Source organism: Dreissena polymorpha, chromosome 12, assembly GCF_020536995.1.
Source record: "Dreissena polymorpha isolate Duluth1 chromosome 12, UMN_Dpol_1.0, whole genome shotgun sequence".
Taxonomy (NCBI): Eukaryota; Metazoa; Mollusca; class Bivalvia; order Myida; family Dreissenidae; genus Dreissena; species Dreissena polymorpha.
Window position 1 is genome coordinate 50,776,858 of NC_068366.1, and position 22,255 is coordinate 50,799,112.

General features: G+C 31.4%; 1 pseudogene; it reads left to right on the top strand.

The window, feature by feature from the left end:
• LOC127852598 (neuropeptides capa receptor-like) overlaps nucleotides 1–16,479 on the top strand; it is a 30,625-nt pseudogene extending 14,146 nt beyond the window's left edge.
• The last annotated feature ends 5,776 nt before the right edge of the window (nucleotides 16,480–22,255 follow it).

The window sequence follows — 22,255 nt, forward strand, 5'->3', positions numbered from 1 at the left end:
GTTATACTGTATTCGTTTTTACATTGATGTCATCCATGGTCTCTCATCTAAATTTTATTTTATGTTATTGCACATGCGTGATTTAAACTGGAATTCCCAAAAAACGAAAATGGACGACATATTGGAAATACAACTAAATAACAAACACATACATGTACTATTTGAAATAAAGTAAACATGCTGCTCACACACGCTTTCGGTGACTAATTAACACATACGAATGCTATGAACAATACAATTATTTAGCAATTGGATCCATAATACCTTGCAATTATCTTCAGTTAATTTCCGTCTTATGTGAACATGTAAATGAAATAAATATTATCTGTTTTAGATAACATATTGCACGCATATGTTAACACATACAATAACTATCGAGCAAAACGAACAAACGTCTTTGAAGGATGATACTTCTAACGCATCTTTATACACTTAATGCCTGGAATACCTACAACAACGAATACCTTGTTGAACACATGTGTACAAAATATCGTGAAGGATGAAACTAATTCAATGTTCTCAGTTAATTGCAGATGTTTTTTTATTTATGTAGAAATTTATAGGAATTAATGTACACTATAACATCCGCGGGCTCATAATATATTTTAATTTTTGTTTAAATTTTAAAAACTATTTGCGGTACCAACATTAACCTTTAAATCCTGAATGTGCAAATTGCCTAACTGCCACTATGGATTTTATTATAAGTCAGCAAATAAACAACAGAAAAGTGTTCAAAGAATGTCACATGATTTGTCACTGTAAGGGTTTAAGCATGCTAATAATATTATTCGAATGCCTGGAAGACTCTCTTTTAATTTAGGATCACATCGTAAATATAAAATTGAAAAAGGCAAAAGTACACGATTAATACAACTTGATAATATTTTACAAAATAATTTCATTGTAATGCGCCTTTCCTCATAATAAGCTAGATTTATATTTAGATATTTATACCAATGGGTTTATTTCGATCGATTGCACGCATAATGGTATAAATAACTGTTTATACTGTATATTTTCTCCATGCAACCGACATTGTCCTGTAATATTATTCCCTTGCTGGTCAAGTTGTTAATTTCACACATCGCCAGTGGACAAGGATTTCGTGCGTAGTCAGTATCCTATTTAGAAAGTCCAATGACATATACATTATTAACGATTTTTATAATTAAATCATCCCTTTCAATTAAAAAAACATAACACATTACTTAGGTTACCGTTGACATGAAGTTATTTCTTTATTCCGTTTGTGTTTGGATCACCGATTGCGTTATACAAAGCCAAGCGATAACACTTTCCCAATTATAGACACCTATTAAAAAACAAATCATTTACCATTATACCATTAACTTAGACATAAGGCAAATATATTTGAGGTAGATAACACGCGTCGAAAGATGACAGCTATATTGTAACAAAGAAACCATGGCAACAATAGGAACAGTAAATAATAATATGGTAGTTTTATGTTTTATGCTTTTTATACACGAATTTTTATCAAAAAATGTAGACATTAATGATTCAAGAAATAAACGGATATGATATATACCTTTATATACCTTTATTGTTAAAGTAAAAACACAACAACACATTCATGTTTTATTTTCTTCCAAAGTAAAATTCACAATGTAATAACTTTTAGTGGGAGCACATGAGTTTGGAAAGACAACATTGAATACTTAATTACATTCCGTTAAATTAAAACACAATAAGATGTTCAATGTAAAAGGGAACTTGTCATGTTTTGGTTAATTGACGAATTTAAAAACAAAGTTTCAGCTTTGCAAATGTTTGTTGTTGTTATGACATTTGCGAGGAAAAAAAAGTACGGAACATTTACCATGCTTAAAAATATCCATTATATGCATCGTTAGACGATTTTAAAACCCGAAAATTATTAAGCGTTACACATGCGAAACGATTGAATAATTTGGAGAGTTGTAATTGTTATATTTTGACACACCGAGGATTGCTTATATACTGTATAAAACAATACTCTTATACGATGGCCAAATGGTTCAAGTGCTAGACTTTTACTCCTAGAATCAGTGGTTCGAGCCATGTTGAGATTGTTTCATTTGTTTAATTTTATTCTTGTTTATTTTACTGGAGCGATTTTGTTACACTATTTTCATTTATTAGTTAAAAGCATTTAATACAATGTTTTAAGACATGCCAAAATCTGTGAAAATGTCCCTTTTAACACATTTATTTCAAAACGCTTATGTACTAATTGAACTTTTTTTTTCGAAAATGTTTAGCTGACGGTACACATGTAAAAATATGGTTGCTGAATGCCACTTTAAATGTACATCTAAAATCAACAATAACTAATACCATTTCAATAAATTGTCGTTTTATTGATTCGCAGTGTATGCTGACATTCTTATCGATTTATTCTGAAATGTTCGGGGCGATATTATTATTTCCATTTGAACTAAAATTAATTATATTGGTTTCGAGAATAATAGAAATACTTCTTGTACAACTTGCTTAAGTTGTGTACCGTTATTTGAAACACGCATTATAAAACATGTTTAACGTTTATCATACCGTCGTTTTGATAGCGATACCGTTGTGATCATGTAATGCAAACTATTATTTTCCTGAGACACATGCTTTCCCACTCAACTGAATCGTTTTATTGTTATATCACAGACATGTAAAGAAGTGTATGCACGTCAATTGTAAATTTAATACATTTTATTGAAGATGTTAGTTTTCATCAAATCAAAAATTTACATGTGATCTTTCTTAAAAATAGTTTAATTGTACACATTCTTTCTAGTTAAAGTATTAAAGGGTTGTCAAAGAAAGTTTTAACAAAACGTGTTAAACAGTGTAAAATATTTTGTCTTCGCGCTTCACATTAAAGTGACGCCCAGATGTGGTTATAAATTATTTAAATTATTTTAAATGAATTTGATATTAATGTTCCAAACATATATACATATATTGAAACTACCATTATTTTTTTACTCAGTAGCTCAAATTAAGTAGTGTATAAGTAATTAGTCGAGAACTATACTGTGAATGTTCAAACGAAATTCTCACAATACATGTGGAGGTATTTAAAGAAAATCTTTACACCATATTTCAAGGACATATGGCACAATATCATTTATTCATACATGAATGTCGCTTTTTGGCATTACAGTAGTGTTTGTGAAAAGCGTTCGCGAATGTATACTGTTGAAAAAATGCCATAATTTTACACCAGTAGTTATTATTGGTGCACTAAACTAAAATAATGCATTCCACTTACGTTGAAAAGAAAGGATTTCAAATAAGATGATGGAAAATGTATTATGACAGATGATTTTGTACTTTTAAATTGAGTATTTCAACTACTTAAAATGTGTACGCTGCAAAAAAAAATATTATTGTTGTTGTTTTTCAGATGAACTACGTTCTGTGTTTGCGTCAGCTGCAAATCCGCTTACCAGTTGATTAGGTCCATTTATAAACAAGTTCATCGTTTATAGCGTCTAGATAGTCATTAAGTTATCATTGTGTATTTTGCGTCTGTAGTTGAATATGGCAATTTGATTTAGTGTGATTTGAAACATGTTTAACTTTAAAAGTGCGATTATTTAACCTAGTAATCATCGCTTGCTCATATATATACATATTGGTGTATATGCATTTATTTGGCAACACTCCACTAATATTGCTTTTAATGTATGATACGAATAATACTTCAGTATTCACAAAATGTTATGTTTTACCAACACAGCAGCTTGTTGTTCATGAAAGTTTGAAAAACATTTTCAAAGAAAAAAATCAATACTGTTGTGCAAATGACACTAAATAATTGATTGAGATGTTATCGTTGTGTTGGTAAGTGCATTGACATAATTTATTCCATATTAACAACAAATTGATTTTTTCCGAGTACCTATTAGAAGCAGTTGGTCTGCAAATAATCAAGTCTGTTAACAACAAGACGTACGGTTAATGTTTGTTTGATGTTTGCCGCCTTTGTGCATTGATAAGGCGTTGCAAATTGAGCAAATTTAACGGCATTTATTTAACATGTAAGAGCGTTTTGTTTCAACTGTACATCAAAACTTATTTCAAAACTGTGTATAATTCTCCAAGAAACTTATTCAGACAAATGGACAAGTTCCATAGTGTATCCCAGAGCATAACACTAATAATTATAAAAATGACAATATATAAATATATGTGCGTCTGTTTGCCAATATATTTCCATTATACAACCTTCGGATAAATTTAATATAGAGCAATCCAATACTGTAATGAAATAACATTCTTTTGTACTTGTTCCTATCGTATGTAAGCGCATTTTAAAACGATCACACACACAATAAGAACATCTTCTTGAAACGTGATAGTGGATATTTGTTTTACAACATTTAACGATTTACAAAAAATCAGTGTCTTCCTCATCACCATTGATGATATAATATAAGAGGACTTTCCAAGTCACGATTTTTAAATTGAATTTCGTTTATTTTATGTTTTGAACTTTGGTATCTTAATTTATGTTTTATCGCTTAACATTAGTTGCACAAAAGATTAGGTGAATCATGTGTAAGAACATTATATAAAATTATTTAATGCTATTTAATCATTGAATACGAGTTTGTAAGGAACATTAGTATTAGTAAAAAAATAAAGTAGTGAAAAGTATATTATACATTTCCTTTCAAATCTCCTGACATTTTGGAAGGTTTTTGATTCGATTCGCATCTGAAATGTAACAAACGACCAGTACTCGCTTTTTGCAGAGAATTTTCGAAACTCCTAACAATCGGTATTGAAGACTATGACTAACACAGAGAAGATGAGATTATCTATCGTAAGTCGTTTCAATGACAAAGCATTAATTGGGGCTTTCAAGATGAAATACGGATGTCGTAATAATCACTATAATTTTCTATGGCATTGCGCACACAAATTCACACGCAACGTTGACTCTAAAATTGCCCTTGCCCCATACTGAGATTTTGGTTTCTATATATCGCCTAAATTCCCGCTCTCGATGATGCCTTCTTTATTCATCTCTATTGAAGACTGATATTTTTTTATTTTGACTACTGTTTCTAAAGTTTTAATTTACAAATATTGGCTAGCATTCGGTCCCTCGCCGTAAAAACCCTCGGCCTGTTGCTCGTAATAAGATTTGGACGTTCATAATTTAGCTAAGGCTTTGCTCAATTATTTATTTCAATTTAATGTAACTATGGCTTTGGACGTTCATAGTTAAGCTAAGACTTCAAATGGTCAATTATTTATTTCAATTTCATATATGGCTTATTGATGGTTTATTGAATGACGCACTGAAGAAATGCTTGCTTCGTTACTGAATATCCTTTGAAACGCGGGATGTTTTGAATTAACAATAACGAGTTATACATGTATGGCACGACTGCGTAGTTTGTCACAATTAATCATCGGGTACCAACCACAACTAAGTGGTAGTCGTCGTTATTAATGCTTCTGAAAACGATCGTCGTGATAAACATAACATTAAGCAAATTTTGCAGTTTACATCTAATTTGTCTACGCATGCGGTATGAATGTGTTGCTGGAATTATAATATTTATATAACGAGAACTAGCGCGATAGTTACAGACCGATGTTTGCAGGTATCACTTGAATATCTCGCCTTTCCGAGAAAGTCTAATTTTGTAAATATATTCAAAATAAAAACAACAAAACATTAACATTACTTAAATATTACACCGGTACGTTGTACGAATGCTTGGCATTGTATATTTCGAATATTACCATTTGTTATGTTGTCATCCAAGCCTGCAAAGTTTATTATAATGCAGTAATACTATCGTTTCATTTGTAGGATGAATGCAAATATGCATCATACCTATCGTAAATATTAAGTTTATTAGTGCATTTAAATAAAATTGCATAATATATAATATAAAGTTTACTCATTTTTGTCTATTCGCTATGTGATTCTTTAAATTATTCCATGTACTCATGTTATTGGTAAATCTTGAAGAACTTAACTAATTTACTTTATTTTCTTCTCAAGACAAACATATGTAATCTACGTATACATGCGAACCATTAGACATAATCAGCCAAATGTCTGGTTATATTTCATCAATGTATTTTCCGAATTCATATCATTTAACGCTATTTCGTTGTCTACAATATTTTTACGTTGGTTGTTTCAGAAAGTTATTTTGTTTTGAAAATTTCTTCGAGTATATACAACTCGATGCCATGCACAAATAATGAACTATACTATCTGTAAATATTTTGGCAAGAACGCAAACATACCAAACACAAGGTTTTCCGGTACACTCGATTCAATTTTAGAAACAAACAGCTAAATTCAAACAGGCTTTATTGTTGATTCGCCGAAAACACGAAATCATTAACATGTGTAAATGAATTGAGACGTTTTTTTTTTCTCGATACAAACGAATGAAAACAACAGCACAAGCAACACCAACATTATGATGTACGCGAACATGTTTTAAGCGATAAAATATATTAGCATTTTTATTCTAAAAATACAAGCAATTAAGTTAACAATAATAAAGTGCTACATTTATGTTTGATTGTTAATGCAAACTTGCCCCAGTGGTTCAATATATAAAATTACTGTTGGAGATATAATGTACAACGGTCTGACTTAACAGTAAACAACGTTGAAATGTATCATATTCAGATATTCTAGTAAGAGCCATACTTATGAACGGTTTTAATGATTTAAAAATATATTCAGAAAGAAATATTCATTCACAGAGACAAATTGTTATTTTATTTAGCCTACACAATCGACTTCGTCAAGGTTATTTCAATGGTTCAATATACGTTGTTGTAAGTATATTACATATCATCTGCTAGCAACGTAACAATTTAGCAACACGGTAATAGAAAGTGTGATCGAGATTCAATCTCATCACAAGTTTTGTGTATAAATTGTATTGCAAGTGTAATAACAAAATATAAATTAATTTTGGGCTGGGAAGTAAAAAAAGCTAAAAAAAATATATGTCGTTCTTCAAACGAATTTAGTTGTTGAATACGTGTATATACGCATTTCTTGAGTGTATGATTAAAGTTATAGTTTAATTGTGGTCGGAATGTACGATTCATGTAAGTGTATTTATAAGTGCACTCTATGTATCTCTTTAGTTGATTTCCTTCCTTTTAGTTTTGACATTTGGCGCTTTGTCATAACTTAAAGACCTCTTGCTGTCATACGCTTACATTCCTGTTGGTGCAGCAAAAGTTTCGCTTTGTTTATATTTTCAATGGTCGAAATGTATTTTGTTATTGAATGTACCTATTTTGCTAAACACGTTTGAATACGATTATTTGTATTATATAGTATTTTACCTATTTTGACCGTTATTTATTCTCGCTATTATTTGTAAAAAAAATTAATTAAGAAAATGGTTAAATATGTCTGATAATTCATTAATCAATTCGATGTTCCGTATAAGACAAGTTTTTTGCACTTTGTGGCGGTATTTGATCACAGTATCCATTGGTCAGATATTGATAATGATGAGTTAATCTCAAATAAATAAGTTTTGGGTCGTGTTGTCAACACAGTCTTGTGTTTGAGAAGTCTCCTTATTAGCTATGGAGTAAAATAAATAATTGCTTATATTAACACATTAGCATTTTAAAAATAATGACTTCATACACATTTGCTATTTTTAGCATGAATCCTTAGATAGTATGTATACATTAAATACCAGATCTGTTCAATATCAAGAAGTGAAAATACATGTAATTGCATTAAATATATTTGTTTTATATAATAGAAGGCTCTATTAATAATGTATATAAGTTAAAACATTAATGAACAAAATTGATCCGTGAAAATGCCGTCATGTATGGCAGAAAATGAACTTAAAAATCTGAAAATAAACACTATTGCACTGAAATGATAATATCTTATGTATAAAGTATACCTATTCATTTATCCCACACATTACTTAACAATTATGTTTCGCAATTAAATTTAGATCAACGGTGTACAAGTAGTAATGTATAAAGATGTATAATAAAATAAGTGTTGAATTTAAACTTGAACAATATTACTTGCGAAACATATTCAAACTCATAGACATAGTCGCGGTTGCCGGAGCCTTCATGGTCGGTGTTTATTCGTTTAAGAGCAATGTTTTGTCTAACAATAATATCGATTGCACACGTTGCATTTAACACGATTGCATGAATACAATCAGCAAAATCGTTTCGGACGTATTGACTTCAAACTATAATAATTGTAGAGCTCTCTGTAACGTTCATTTGAGGATTCAGGCTTACAATTATATTTAACAATCGGAATCTTTGGATATTGTTTGAGGCGACTTCAGCGCAATCGTACCATCTATTTCATAATAGCTGGGATACCCATTGGCTATACAGTATGCGTGCAACGTCGAATATGAACCGTGTGCAGATGTCATAACTGTTCGCTAATTTGTTAGAATATAGCTTGCAGTAATAACAATGTCTGCGACAAAGAAGTATTATATAGCATTCAACATGCCACATTTCGGGTTCTTTCGTACTGCTCTGATTTAAGCAATTAAATGCGAAAGTCAATCATTATATTTGAAGTTGATGTATCCAAGTGAACGCTTTCTTATGAGAAAGAAGTGTAAGCAAGCAATTTGGCATTTGAAACACGTATATGCCATTTATAGCAGACAAAATTGTGTTTCCAGATTTATTGTATCCACCGAATGCACGGAACAAATCATGTCTAGGGTTTGGCTTTTGAGAAGACTTAGCGTATATAATAGTATAGTATAAGGACGGACCTGAACAGATACAATAAGATAATGCATACTGCTCCAAGGCATAATAGCACGTATACGCCGCAAAAAATGAAATAATAACACGTTATGAAGGACAAGAAATACTCCTAGTTATATTACACTTGTATATTACATCATATGCATACGATTTTATATAGTGTTTATCATGCGTTAAATGTTTGATATAAAAACATATCAAATATACACAAACTTAATTTCTGGTCCAGACAAAATTCAACATAATATCATATTTGATAACGCGAAAATTTCGTCTTTATAGTGGAAACTCTGATATCACAAGTAAGCGCCTAGCGGTATCTAGCGGTAAATAGAAAGATAAGGTTTATTACAGTTCAAAGTGCATAATTGCTACAATCAAGTTTGACACTGACTATTTGAATATATTGATTAGATAATTGTAGAGCAGACTATGTTTACTTCACATTGTTTATCATCCTACCTCAATCATGTATCATCCTGGTAGATACTAGATAGTATAATATATATTTGTTTGAAACCTACTTAATGGCAACAAAGCCTCATAACCGGCGGCCAAAGCTAAATATTGAAAACGCGGAGTATTTAATCGTTGGTGGTTTGTCGTCAGCAACGTAAAAACTAGATTACACGACTAAATCTCTGAAACAATTTTCAGTTGTGTTTGACCAATAGTCTTTACGAATGTGTTGTTTTATTTATATGATCACGAATCTTCGTGTGTAATGTATTTTCCATTTCGTAAACGTGGCGTTCAAATTGTGACTTTAATTGCTAAGTACTAATGTATTTGAATTCGATATGCCAATAACTCTTAGCTTTAGACGTATGCACAACTGTATTTATTGGACCTTGACATTCAAAACAATACAGAACTATGACCAACTGTTCTTTGTTCAAGATAAAATGTTTGCAATAATTTAATTTTCCTTTTACAAACTCTGATTGTGATTTTGCGTATCACGCAATAAGGCTGATATATGCATTAAGTATATTCTATAAAAGATTGATTAAATATATTTTAGTCCACAATAGAAAAGCTTTGGCACTAACAGCTATAATAAATTGAATGTATTTATTACAAAATAATCAAACACTATATTGTGCAATGTTCTAATCACCATTACAGAGATAAAGCAATTCATTTTAAGATAAAAACAATGGGTTATAGCCACTTTCAATACATTGTGATAGCACTGACGCAGCACACTTAGATAGAATAAGTATGACGTACTTGTGTTTAAGAAATATATTAAATATTCTCATTATCAAATTTAGTAATAGGAAGAGTGTTTTCTAAATAGTTCACATGAATTCAAAACATAAAAATGAAATAGCTGTAAACATTTTAACTTGTTTTAATATAAAATATTCCATTGTGTTTAATTATAAAATCCCATTATGTAATACTTCGCAAATCAAATTTTACATATTTAACCATACCATAAATAGTGCAGTGACGGATTTCATGAACATGTCGTTACGTATTGAAGAAAATAAATGTGCTCGATTTGCCTGTTTTCCATGTCTCCTTAAAATGTTCGCAGGATATGACTCTGATTAAAATACTAATGAATCAAATAACAACAATAACAGCAAACAACCGAAAAATACACACTCTTAAATACAGCATCATTTAATCAACGTTTGATTAGTTTAATATATGCATTATATTTAATTCATCTGAAACCTTTTATCATTAGCCTGTTCGTATTAAATTAGCAAGTAGTAAGACCTCTTAGAAAGAAATATTTATGTTTCTTTCCTGATCCATGATGTTTATATTATATCATATATAAAATCACATTATCGACACTAAATTCATGGCTATCAAATAAATAAAAAGTTACAACATGTCCATGATTTGTGAGGTGTTGGAATATAAAACTATGTGCAATGTTATAATATTCAGCATACACAACCTATTGTATATTGATCACTTACAAATATTGTTGTAATATTATTAAGCATCATATCGTGATAGACATTAGCGAAATGAACTGAAAGTAAATTGTGCTCATTGAGCAGAACCTTATTCAGATAAAGGACAAATATAACCACAGTAATCTTTGTTGGCCTCTTCCGGGTTCTGGATAACGTATTTGTTAGGAATCTTGATTGTATCTCGAAGCATTTTATCATTCACGAAACAATATATATTCAAAGATAACAATTGGTAGAAGCAAAAACGCTTCATTCATGATGGAAGATGCATAATGACGTATAACACGTATAAGAACGAAGTAAGGAATGAGTTCCGTGCTTTTATTCTTCGCTTGTCGGGCATAATTGACAGAGAGATAGAGAGAGGAAAATAGTGTATCATTCCCATGGGAAACGGTCTTAATTAAAAAATGTATGGACGTCTAAAAGAGCCACGTATCATCTTCTAAGAAAGAGTGTTCGTTTAAAGGCAGTTGAAGTAAAGTAAAATGTTATCGAGCCGACTAAAGGTTGGTCGGGAATCTGATTATGAGTTTGATTAATACAATAATAGATACATATAATCGTGTTCTTATTGTTAAGTAATAAAGCTTTACACGCTAATGATGTTTGAGATTGGTTAAAACTAGAGCAATACTGCATGACTTCAAAAAGTGTATATATAAAGGCTATGGAATATTGTAACATAAATAACATTATACAAATATATCGAAATTCCATTTGCTAAAATGTATTGACATAAGAGTTGGCACGACTAACAAGTTGAAAATTTAAGTTACATCACGATTATTATTATGTTAATGTACGCGAAATGAGTTTAACGCTACAGTAATCAAAATATGCTATATCCAGAAGTATACTCTACTCGAGTAAAGTTCGCCCATGTTTTAGCAAAAATGCGTATTGGTTCGTAATAAGTAGATGTTGTTTCTTTGCCAATTACCCATGCATTAAATATCGAGCTTTTGTACTGTAGAAACACAGAAGGCATGCTTTCGGAAATTTGTAGCAATAAATGCATGGAAGGGAAAGACGGCCATTATTATTTATCACAAGACATGTTGCACGTGTTGAGTATTCAGCTAATATGTTCCATGTTGCAATTATAGATTATACATACATGTCAAATAATATCCGTTCAAATAAACAATGATTGATATTCAATTTTTCAATTTCCAAGAATGTTAAATTTTAAGGTGAAGACATCTCAAATGTTCATCTTGTATATTGTCCAATTGAAACTGTTGAATGAATAAAAAATTAAATGTTCAAAATGTAAAATATACATTTACTGTTATTTTTAAATCGCATACACAACGCACAAACCTTTGTAACATCTCTAACGCTTATTTACAAAGCTGAATGCTAAAGTATACAAATTTGCAATAGTAACTTTAACGAACTGCCGATTTTCACTGTGAGCATGTAAACACGTCTACATTATTCATCGCGTATCTTTACATCTTGCTAGGTTACAAGTTGACATTTGCACAGTTGTAAAGTCTGTAATCTTCACGCCGTGGAAGCGACAAAATTATTTTTCGTCTTAGCCAGGAACCAATGCCTCGCTCACAGGCCGGGAACCATTGTAAATGTAAACAGCGATTCTTCTGGTGCACAGGTGTTGGGCGCGTAGCCAAGTCACTATCAATATGTCATAAAAATTATTTTTCATAATTTTGACCAAACAATTTGTTCTGAGATATATATAAATATGACCACGAATGGCTACTTGCAAACATAAACTACAAAAAAACACATTCTATGTCGGCTATCGTCTGACCGAACGTTCAGTGCCGATTAGAGTAAAAGTAACGAAATACCACAGCTACCGAATATTTGTGTATTGTACTAATGTGGATTATGTTCGGTTGCTGGAATATTTCGATAGTTTTACTCTTGTAAATCGGCACTGAACGTTCGGCCAGACGAGAGCCGACTTAGCATTTCTAATTTCTACGAGTTCAAGAAGTGTTTTCTTGTAGTTTATGTTGGCAAGTAGCCGTTCGTGGTCATTTTTCGTCACGAGGGAACCTTTCTCAACAAAATGTACATAGTTTACGAAAATCGACCGCCATTTTGGCACTTAAGACTTACAAATGTTGATGTAGGTGATTTTCCTGTGTCAAGAGATACCTTCCTTGTATAAATATATATTAGATCAGAATATTTTTGTCAAAATTATGAAAAATGTTGTTTTATGACATATTGATAGTGTTTAAGTGACTTGGCCACTCGCCCAACACATGTGGCTACTACTAATGACAATTTATACACTAACACCGGTTGACTTGAAAATGAATTGTGTTTCGTCAACTTGTATTCTGTACGATTGTATAGTGTACACTTGTTAGATGCTGACTTGTAGCAGATTACTTAAACCGATCGTACAACTTAGAAAATATTCAACATGCTAATGTAGTTTGTCATCAACTTACTTTCAGATGAATCTATTATCTTTTATTTATTATTATGACTACAATATAAGGTATATGAAGATGTAGACTTTATATACGCATTATCTTCATTTTCATATCTGTAGTTTAAGAAGTGACATGTTTGTTTTTAAGCATTTTGTAGAATCGGAACATACAACATTTTACACAAACTTTACAATTGTACAAAACAGATATTAAAATAATGCATTTTAAAAATTCTTTGTTAAACAAATGAGCTGAATATTCAACACGTGCAACATTTCTAGTGATGAATGATATTGGCGGTCTCTCCCCCCTTCCATATAAATGTAGAACACAAGATACAACCTGTCGTGAATCATGTTTGACTGTATGCAGTAGTGCTTATGTATTTTTTATTTTCAGGTCCATGCACACAGCTACAAATTACTATCTCTTCAGTCTAGCCATTGCTGACTTACTCACACTTCTTCTTGGCAAGTAACTATAAAAATATGTATTGAACCTTTAAACCATTTTTTGTTGTAATCGATCAGTTAACAATTGTTTCGTATGGATAAATAAAATAGATTTCATATAAATACATATATACAGTCTACATGTCTTTTATATTGCGTTGCCGTTACTATTAATGTTAGAAATTACTAACAATTGCATCAGGGTTCAGAACGTGTTTGTTTATATGTAATGTCAATGTCATCACCTAATTAAACATCAATGATACGTGTCTGTTCAGCAAAGTTTGCCATATAATAAATACTTGTATTTTTTTATATTTGTTTTGGATAATTTCAATCCGATAGGTTAACGCATATAAGTGAAAACAAATAACACATGATAATCTCAGTTCGATGTTTGTTTTAGCACTACCGCCAGAGCTTTACACGTACTGGGAGGCATATCCGTGGCAATTGGGACAAGTGTTTTGTATTATTAAGTCCTATATACAAGAACTGACGTCATACGCATCGGTGCTGACCATCGCTGCCTTCACGATCGAAAGATACCTCGCTATTTGTCACCCAATGACCTTGCAAGTCCTCAATCATCCCACCCGAGCCGTTAAACTGTTAATAATTCAATGGATCGTGGCTGTCATTAGCGCATTCCCTTACGCCCTTTACACACGGACCTTTTATTTCGTCTACCGTAACGAATCCAGCGAGCCCATTCCTGACTCGCTGATTTGTAATGTGCCCAACGAACATAGGGAGACAATGACGTACTTTTTCCAAATATCAACATTTGTGTTCTTCGTGTATCCAATGTCTGTGATTTTAATAATGTACATTCTTATTGGATTGAAGCTTCGAAAATCAAACCCGGTTCCCCACGATAGAAACAATGCTGTCGTGCAGGCTCGGAAATCAGTAATAAAGATGCTAGGTGAGTTTGCAATAGTTATTGGTTTACTGCATCGGTTTCAGAAGTTAATTACAATAGTTCAATACGGGTAGGTAAAGACTAGACAGAAGAAAATCAATGTGCATTGTTCATTACTAAAGAATAATGTAACCCAGCAAACATTTTCATAAGTATAATATCATTATAGAGATACCTACTCTCGTTTAATTAAAGTGTCAAATTGATTTTTATTATTTTAATGGCTTAAAGAGCGATTTGTGATTATTAAAATGAGTGCAAAATGCTTACCTGACTTGTTTTTATGCATACAATCTCTGGAAAATTTATTACAAGATTTATTTTAAACGTATTAAGAATGTGCTATTTCAAGCTTTGCTATTCTAATTGCAGTTGCTGTGGTAGTTGCATTTTTCTTGTGCTGGGCCCCCTTTCACGCGCAGCGGCTCATGACGTTATATATCAAATCAGACGAGTGGACCCCTTTCCTTATGACAATCCAGACTCATCTGTTCCTGATATCTGGTATTGCGCAGGCTGTTAAAACGTTTTATTTGACGTGTAGATTTTTGTTTTGAAATGTTTTACATTATAGAGCTATTGTTTTAACTTTCATATGTTGCATATTTTTAATTTTCCTCAAACGTCAAAGTTTACGCTAAAAACAAAGTGCTTAAAACCTTTAAAATAGTCTTGTCCAGTGCTTCTAGTTGCACTTCATGATGATTTTACAAATGTTGATTGGATGACCCTCTTCAAACTTTCTCTCAGAAAAAAGGCCGCATAGGTAACGAAAGTTGTCCGTAAAAGATACTATTGGACACTTTAAAAAAATGCAATGTTAAACAATTCGGGCAATATTTTCTTTACTGAAGCGTTGTTTTTAATTATTAAAATATATTACTGCAAGATGTTCATGTTCATACCTATTTTCAAAACTTTTAAATTATTGCATCTATTTTTATATTATACGGTTTGTTTTAAATGGAAAGCTCATAGAATGATATGCAGCTGAACTTAATACAATTATTTATTATATAGATGGCACATCCGTATCATAATTTTTTTTTAAATTTACTTCATACACAGGCATACATGTACACGGCAAAGCATCAAACGCGTAAATAAGTTTAATTGGCGAGTGATCAATCGTCATCTTTAACGTACTGTTTCATTACATTATAAAAAAATGTGTTTCACTAATTAATGCATTCGAGTAGTTTTATATTGTAATACCAATGTCAATGTTAAACACAATTATTATTTAAATAAGTGTTCTCGAAATATACTTGTGTTCGCACTGTCTTTCCAGGTGTACTGTACTTTGTCAGTTCCTCCATAAACCCTTTTCTGTACAACGCCATGTCGAAGAATTATCGAAACGCCTTCATTCGCACCATCTTGCCATGCTTGGCAACGTCTACAAACACGTACACCAGCACACTAAATTCGAATAGCCCTGCGTCCAAGTCATCGCCATATTTCTACAACAAGCTGAGTACTAGACCAATGATGACAAAAACTTCCGCAGTGAACGATTCAAGTCATGAGGACAACAGTCCTGTGTAACGCAATTCCGTTTCCGGTTTAACGGAGGACAACACTCTTGCGTTTGACTTTTCCACTTCCGGCTTTCAGGACGTTAAACATGGAGGAGCAGTTTTGTATGATTATCTCAATACCGCTTTCACTTTGAAGGATGCCAATAACGATGACACACTCCCGCCTGGACTGGAGCAATTAGTCTTTCATTTTTCACATCACATATAATTATAGAATTTGTATTCGTTTCATGGCGATATAATTGGCACTTAGTTTACAAAACGTAAAGACATGGATGTACAAACTAGGAATGTATCGCATATTCATTCCATACCGTTGCGGACATGAACTTATTCTTTTTTTTTCATTTTAATCTGCCAGGCAGAAGTAAACATGGGCATAAAATTACACGTAACTATATTTATACAAAGAACTTTCAACCATACGATATATCTGTAATATTAACATGATACTGTGGTTTCAATTGTAGCAGGTTTGTGTTTTAAGGCAAGCAATTATATTTGAAGTCTTCAGACCTTAAGAACGAGATAAGTGTTACTGGTTTCTAACAATAATGACATTGTATGTAACAATGGTAGTAATGTTTGAATCTGTAAGTAGCATTGAATTACTTTGTTTCCAACAGCTTTTATTTCAATACTGGTTATACATGTGCACGTACATGTAAGCTATGACATATATTACAAAAATATGATTCAACCAGATATCTAAATAATAAAAATATAATTTTTCTTACTTTAAATTCTGAGTTGGAAAAAACAAATTTAAAAAAAAGCAACACAACAAATATGACAATTACAAAATAAAAAAATAAGATTACATTTCCAGTATGTATACACAATAAATGTATGTATTAATTGCAATAACAGATACATTGGCATAGCAAGACATTTTCCTTTAAGCGACGGTACTGTATAAATGGTATTCGTAACACGTTATAAAGACTACAACAATTAGAGATGAAACAGATGCAACACATATAAAATTATTCATACAATACACTAAATGGCATAATTTTTAAGAGGTTGCAAAAAATACAACAATAATCAAATGTAAATGTTAAGTTGCGAGACTATAGCTTTTAACAATTTCCATTCACGGTCAAAGAAATCGAAGTTATTTTTTGAGATTGATATTTTTTTTAAAGATATCATATTCATACTTACTGTTTGTTTTTACTCCTGTTATGTTTGGGATGATTTTCTTCATTTTACACGTGTGGATGTAAAGCTTAATATACAAAATAACATTATTCATGGCTCTAGTAGACTTTGTAAAATATCCAAGTAAAAAATGTCCTCTTTAAGAAAAGAAAATATTGTCCTGGTTACAGTTCTTTAATAATTTCTTTACATATTTGACATTCCCAGAATAAATGTTCTAAAGTTTATTCATTTTGGTTGCAAAATGTACAAGTGTAGATTTATATAAAGCATGATGATGATTGCATTTAAACAGTATATACGTTAAAATACAGTTTTGCAATATCTATCCTATTTCCTCTAAAAGATTGAATCTTTTGAAACCCTGTAAGTTTCAATGCTGGAATAAATGCATCCAAGTAAATCGTTTTAAGACAACCTTCACTGTGTTCTTTTACTAGTGTCGAAAACTTTATTTGACTATGCCCACCCCAAATAAAAACTTAGAATAGAAGATTTTTATGGAATTTAAAATGATATTTGGTAGGTAAGGCAGGGAAATGAAGAAGTGATTGAATAATGACACTATAAGTGTTTTCACAATTATAATCTCAACAATTGGTTTAAAAAATAATCTCCTTCAATTTTTTAGAATATTTTCCATTTTTACATTTTTTTCATTGTAATTAATATCAATTATTCTCGACAAGTCAACATGGAAATTTGTTCCAAGCATTTAAAAACTTTAACTCTGTTTCATCCAGTGTTATTTCCATTTTGTTTTTATTGTGCTAGAACTACATGTATATGTTTGCTTGCCAATCCATAGAGCATTGCTTTCATCAAAATTACATTAAAACCCGAAATATTTGCACAAGCTTGAATAACAGAAAGTGTTTCATTAAATGATAGTTCAGTGACAACACTTCAGCGCAAAGGATAAAAATATAACATGAGAGGAGATCGCCCTCTAAAATAGATAAGTAGCCACACTGAGAAACAGCTGAGTAAGAATCTTTATATAAAACATGAAACCAACGCTTTATGTCTGAACCGAAATAAAAAAGGAAAGAGCATTCTGTACAAAAGACCATCCCAATGAATCAAATGCTTTTTCGAAGTCTAATAAGAGAAGTAACCCAGGGATCTCATTTTCGTCAGTATAGTGCATAATATCGTAAATTAATTTTATATTTTCCCCTATGTATCTCCCTTTAATTTATCGTTGTGAATTAACGTGTCCATAAATAATTTTAATCAGCTAATCAGCTAGCTAATTGGCTATGACTCCAGAGGCAATTTTATAAATATTGATTAAAAGAGTAATTGGGCGCCAATTTTGTATATAAAGCCTTGATTTATCTCCCTTTGGAATACATGTTATGATAACTTGAGTTTGTGTAATAGATAAATTTCAACAACTAAAAGCTTCATTTACGGATCTTACAACAAAAGCTCCATTTTTTCCAGAACATTTTTATAAAAGCCGGCATTAAAACCAGAACTGCCTGGGTTTTATTATTTGACATATTTTGTACAAATGCTGAAGCTTCCTCAATAGTTATGAAACTCTCGATTGAGTTTGACTCATTCTGGTTTAATTTTGGACAATTTATTTCTTGTACAGAGTAATACAAATTCCACTACTACATTCTATTTTTTGCATATATAGAGACTGATAATATGATGATATTGTATTAAGGTTACTTTTTTGGTCAGTTGTTCAAATATTGCCCACATTTAAAAGTTTATATATTGTTTTTGTTATTGCATCATTTTTTTCCGAAGGTTGCAAAGTATTTAGACGGCTTTTCTCCTTGTTATGTCAACTGAAGTTTAGATCTGATCATACAGCCTTTTAAATTTTAGCTCTGCTTATCATTTATTTCCGATTTAAATTTTTCTAATTTTTTAATGTTATCATTTGAAATTGTTTCTTCCAACTCTTGAATTCGTTTTTATAACTTGTTTTCTACAATTTGTGTTTCCTTTTTTATATATGACCAATAAGAAATTGATTTGACTCTTAGTGCCATAAGAAGAGTTTCAATAAAAAGTTTATCACTTATGGTAAACTGCAATTCACTGTCCAGAATTTCATTTAATATTGTCATAATTGTAAATTTGTAATGCATATTTAAGTTTAATATCATCATTTTTTTGTTTCCTGTATATAAGCAATGTCTGAAAGTAAAGAATTATTATGTTTGCGAAGACCAGGTTTGTGAGAAAAATGGCTAAAACTTAAGTCTAAAGTAATGATTGATTGATCAGATTGAAGACTAGGTTCAATTTATGTGAATACAAAATGTTGTAAAAAGTCTAGTGTGATTAAAAATAGATCTAGTCGAGCCTGTTGTTTTTGATTTGTCCTACGCCAGGTACGGTTAGGTTTTTTCGACTGGATCTACACGATTGTAGCAATTCATTCATTCTAAGACTTTACTTCGAGCTTTAGGATTGTTAACATTTGTGTAGTAAAAGTAATCTAATATAGGATCTATAACAAGGTTAAAATCACCGCATATTATAAAAGCTTCATTTTTAAGTCTTTCAATAACTTCAACTATATCAGTTAAAAAGAGTATTTGGCCCATATAAAGTTAGTAACGTAAAGCGTTGTTCGCTTACAGAAATTTCCAAAGCACAAAAATGACCATTGATTTACTATTAAACTGATACTTTTTGATTTGTAAAATGTACAGTATAACAGTTTACCACGACAAAGTACATTCACATAATTGGCTTAGTTTCTGTCTGTTTATATGGACCATAAAGAGACGGAGACTACAGAACTGACTGCAGCACACACTTTATTTATATAATTGTATACATGATATTTTTCCCAGTCCATGTTCATAAAGGCCGAAACAAATGCGTCGTTATTAATTGGATCATCAATCTCAAAAGTTATACATCTTAAACCCCACACAATTGTAAGTCATTACATAATCGAGATATTTTAATAATATATCGTAGTGAATTTGAAAATTATCAAAATACGCAAAATGCGTGAGTTTGGTGTTTTTTACACGAATAAACATTCGCACATGAAATGCATAAAACATTTTATTGTTTTTTTTTATAAAGAATACTATTTGAATGTGGATTAGTATACGGACCTACTTATTTCTTACTCATCGCGTAGCTTGTGATGGTGATAGTTGTCTATAATATTGCAGAATTTCACGAAGCATCCTTAATACTTCGATTTGAGTTTTATTTAATCCGATTGCTTCATTATTATCACCATTCCTAAGAACTGTATTATTCTGAAAGTTTACGCTTCGCTCAATGTAGAGTCCTTTTGTAGACATCAGACTTTAGCAGAAAAAATGTCTGTTTGTACAATAATCATGAAATATGACTAATCAAGCTGTCACTTGTCTCAAAATCCCGCCAAGTTATGCAGTATGGGCAATACTATCGTCCCCTTTAGGGGATTGTCCTAGCTTTGAAAATAAACTACAGATTCGAATATAAAGGTAAAAGATCAAACATGAAGATAACAGTTTCAACTGGTTTATTAAAGTTTAATTTTAGTTGCAATGCTATGAGGTTAAATTGTATTTACACTTATATGTATCATGAATATTGCTGAGCCAAGTTTGAGGTTGAGTGCTCTAAAACCGGTTTAAACCCCAACTGCTTTTAATTGACCCTCCCAAGCTTTATTATACTATGTGTGTATGTTGTTTCGTATTGTGCCGTACTGGTTTGGCAATTGGTCACTTGCCATAGGTAAAGGACCACGCACGTGTGTATTATTCGAATGCGATACTGCTGGAGCAGCTGGAGTTTCACTTCTTTATATTTACTGGTTACATACTTCTAATCTAAACAATTACACTATTCTATTTATAAGAGCATTTTGAAAATTATTCAAAGGTACTGATGATGGAATCGTTATAGAGCATTTTAGAGAATTTATACAAAAATATCCATATTCATTAATGGAAACATCATCACGTAATGAAAACGACATCACATTGTTGCAGAACTCCATTGATAAATGGAAAAGTGTCCGTGACAAGTTAAACACATCAGTTGGGTAACAAATTGCCTGTTTTTTTATTTTAAGAAACAGTAAAAACATAAGCGGGCAAACAACGTCCAGGTAGATATCAGTGACTCTCTATGCTTACAAAGGGTCCATATCTCATTCAAACATCACTTACGTTAACAGTTGCGATAAATCTGCATGTTATATTTTAAATTACTTTATTTTAGTCTTTACTTTGACTCAAGTCATTATAATTTGCAATATGTATGACAAAATAAATGTATGTATAACTCGGTCACACGCTTGTACTCTTAAACTGCTCGTGTAACACAATGGTTTCAAGTCTTGAAAATATGTCATCGGAGTAAAATAATAAAATGTGAAATGTGACTTTTAAATGTGAAAGCTTCGTCACATTCAAATGCTTTGTGTGCCGAAGTAGGTAGATACCCGATTTATATATGTCGATATTTACGAGTAGTTAATTATTTCTTAAAATTATTCAACGACAATTCCTGCAACTGTATTTTAAGCAATATTATTCGCAGACAATATAAAAAAAGCATGTGATCACACCCAATCAAAGTCATGGGCATCAAACGTTCGAAAACTTTTGCAATAGTCAGGTAAATATACAACAACATAGCACACCATGACAAACACACACAATAAAACAGCCGATATATACATCGTCAACAGATGACAGACGAGGCGTTCCATTTTAATTTCGCTGGAATTACATACATATCTTTGAATGATGCCTTAAGTCAATGATTGTTAATATTTACTTCAACGCAATTCATAACGACAAACGTCTTCACGCATTTGTTGCAGATCCAAAAAGTGTGTCGTATTAGCATATCCGCACATGATAGTGGTGATTTCTCACTGTGCGCACATACATAACTTTATGGCCCATACAATTTATATTAACCTGATTATTTGTGAGCTTTGTCTATATATTTATAGCAGTTTCTATTGAATTGGAAAAGCCTGTTTTGTACATTAGTTTTACAACGAAAATATTGAATTAAATATGCTTTA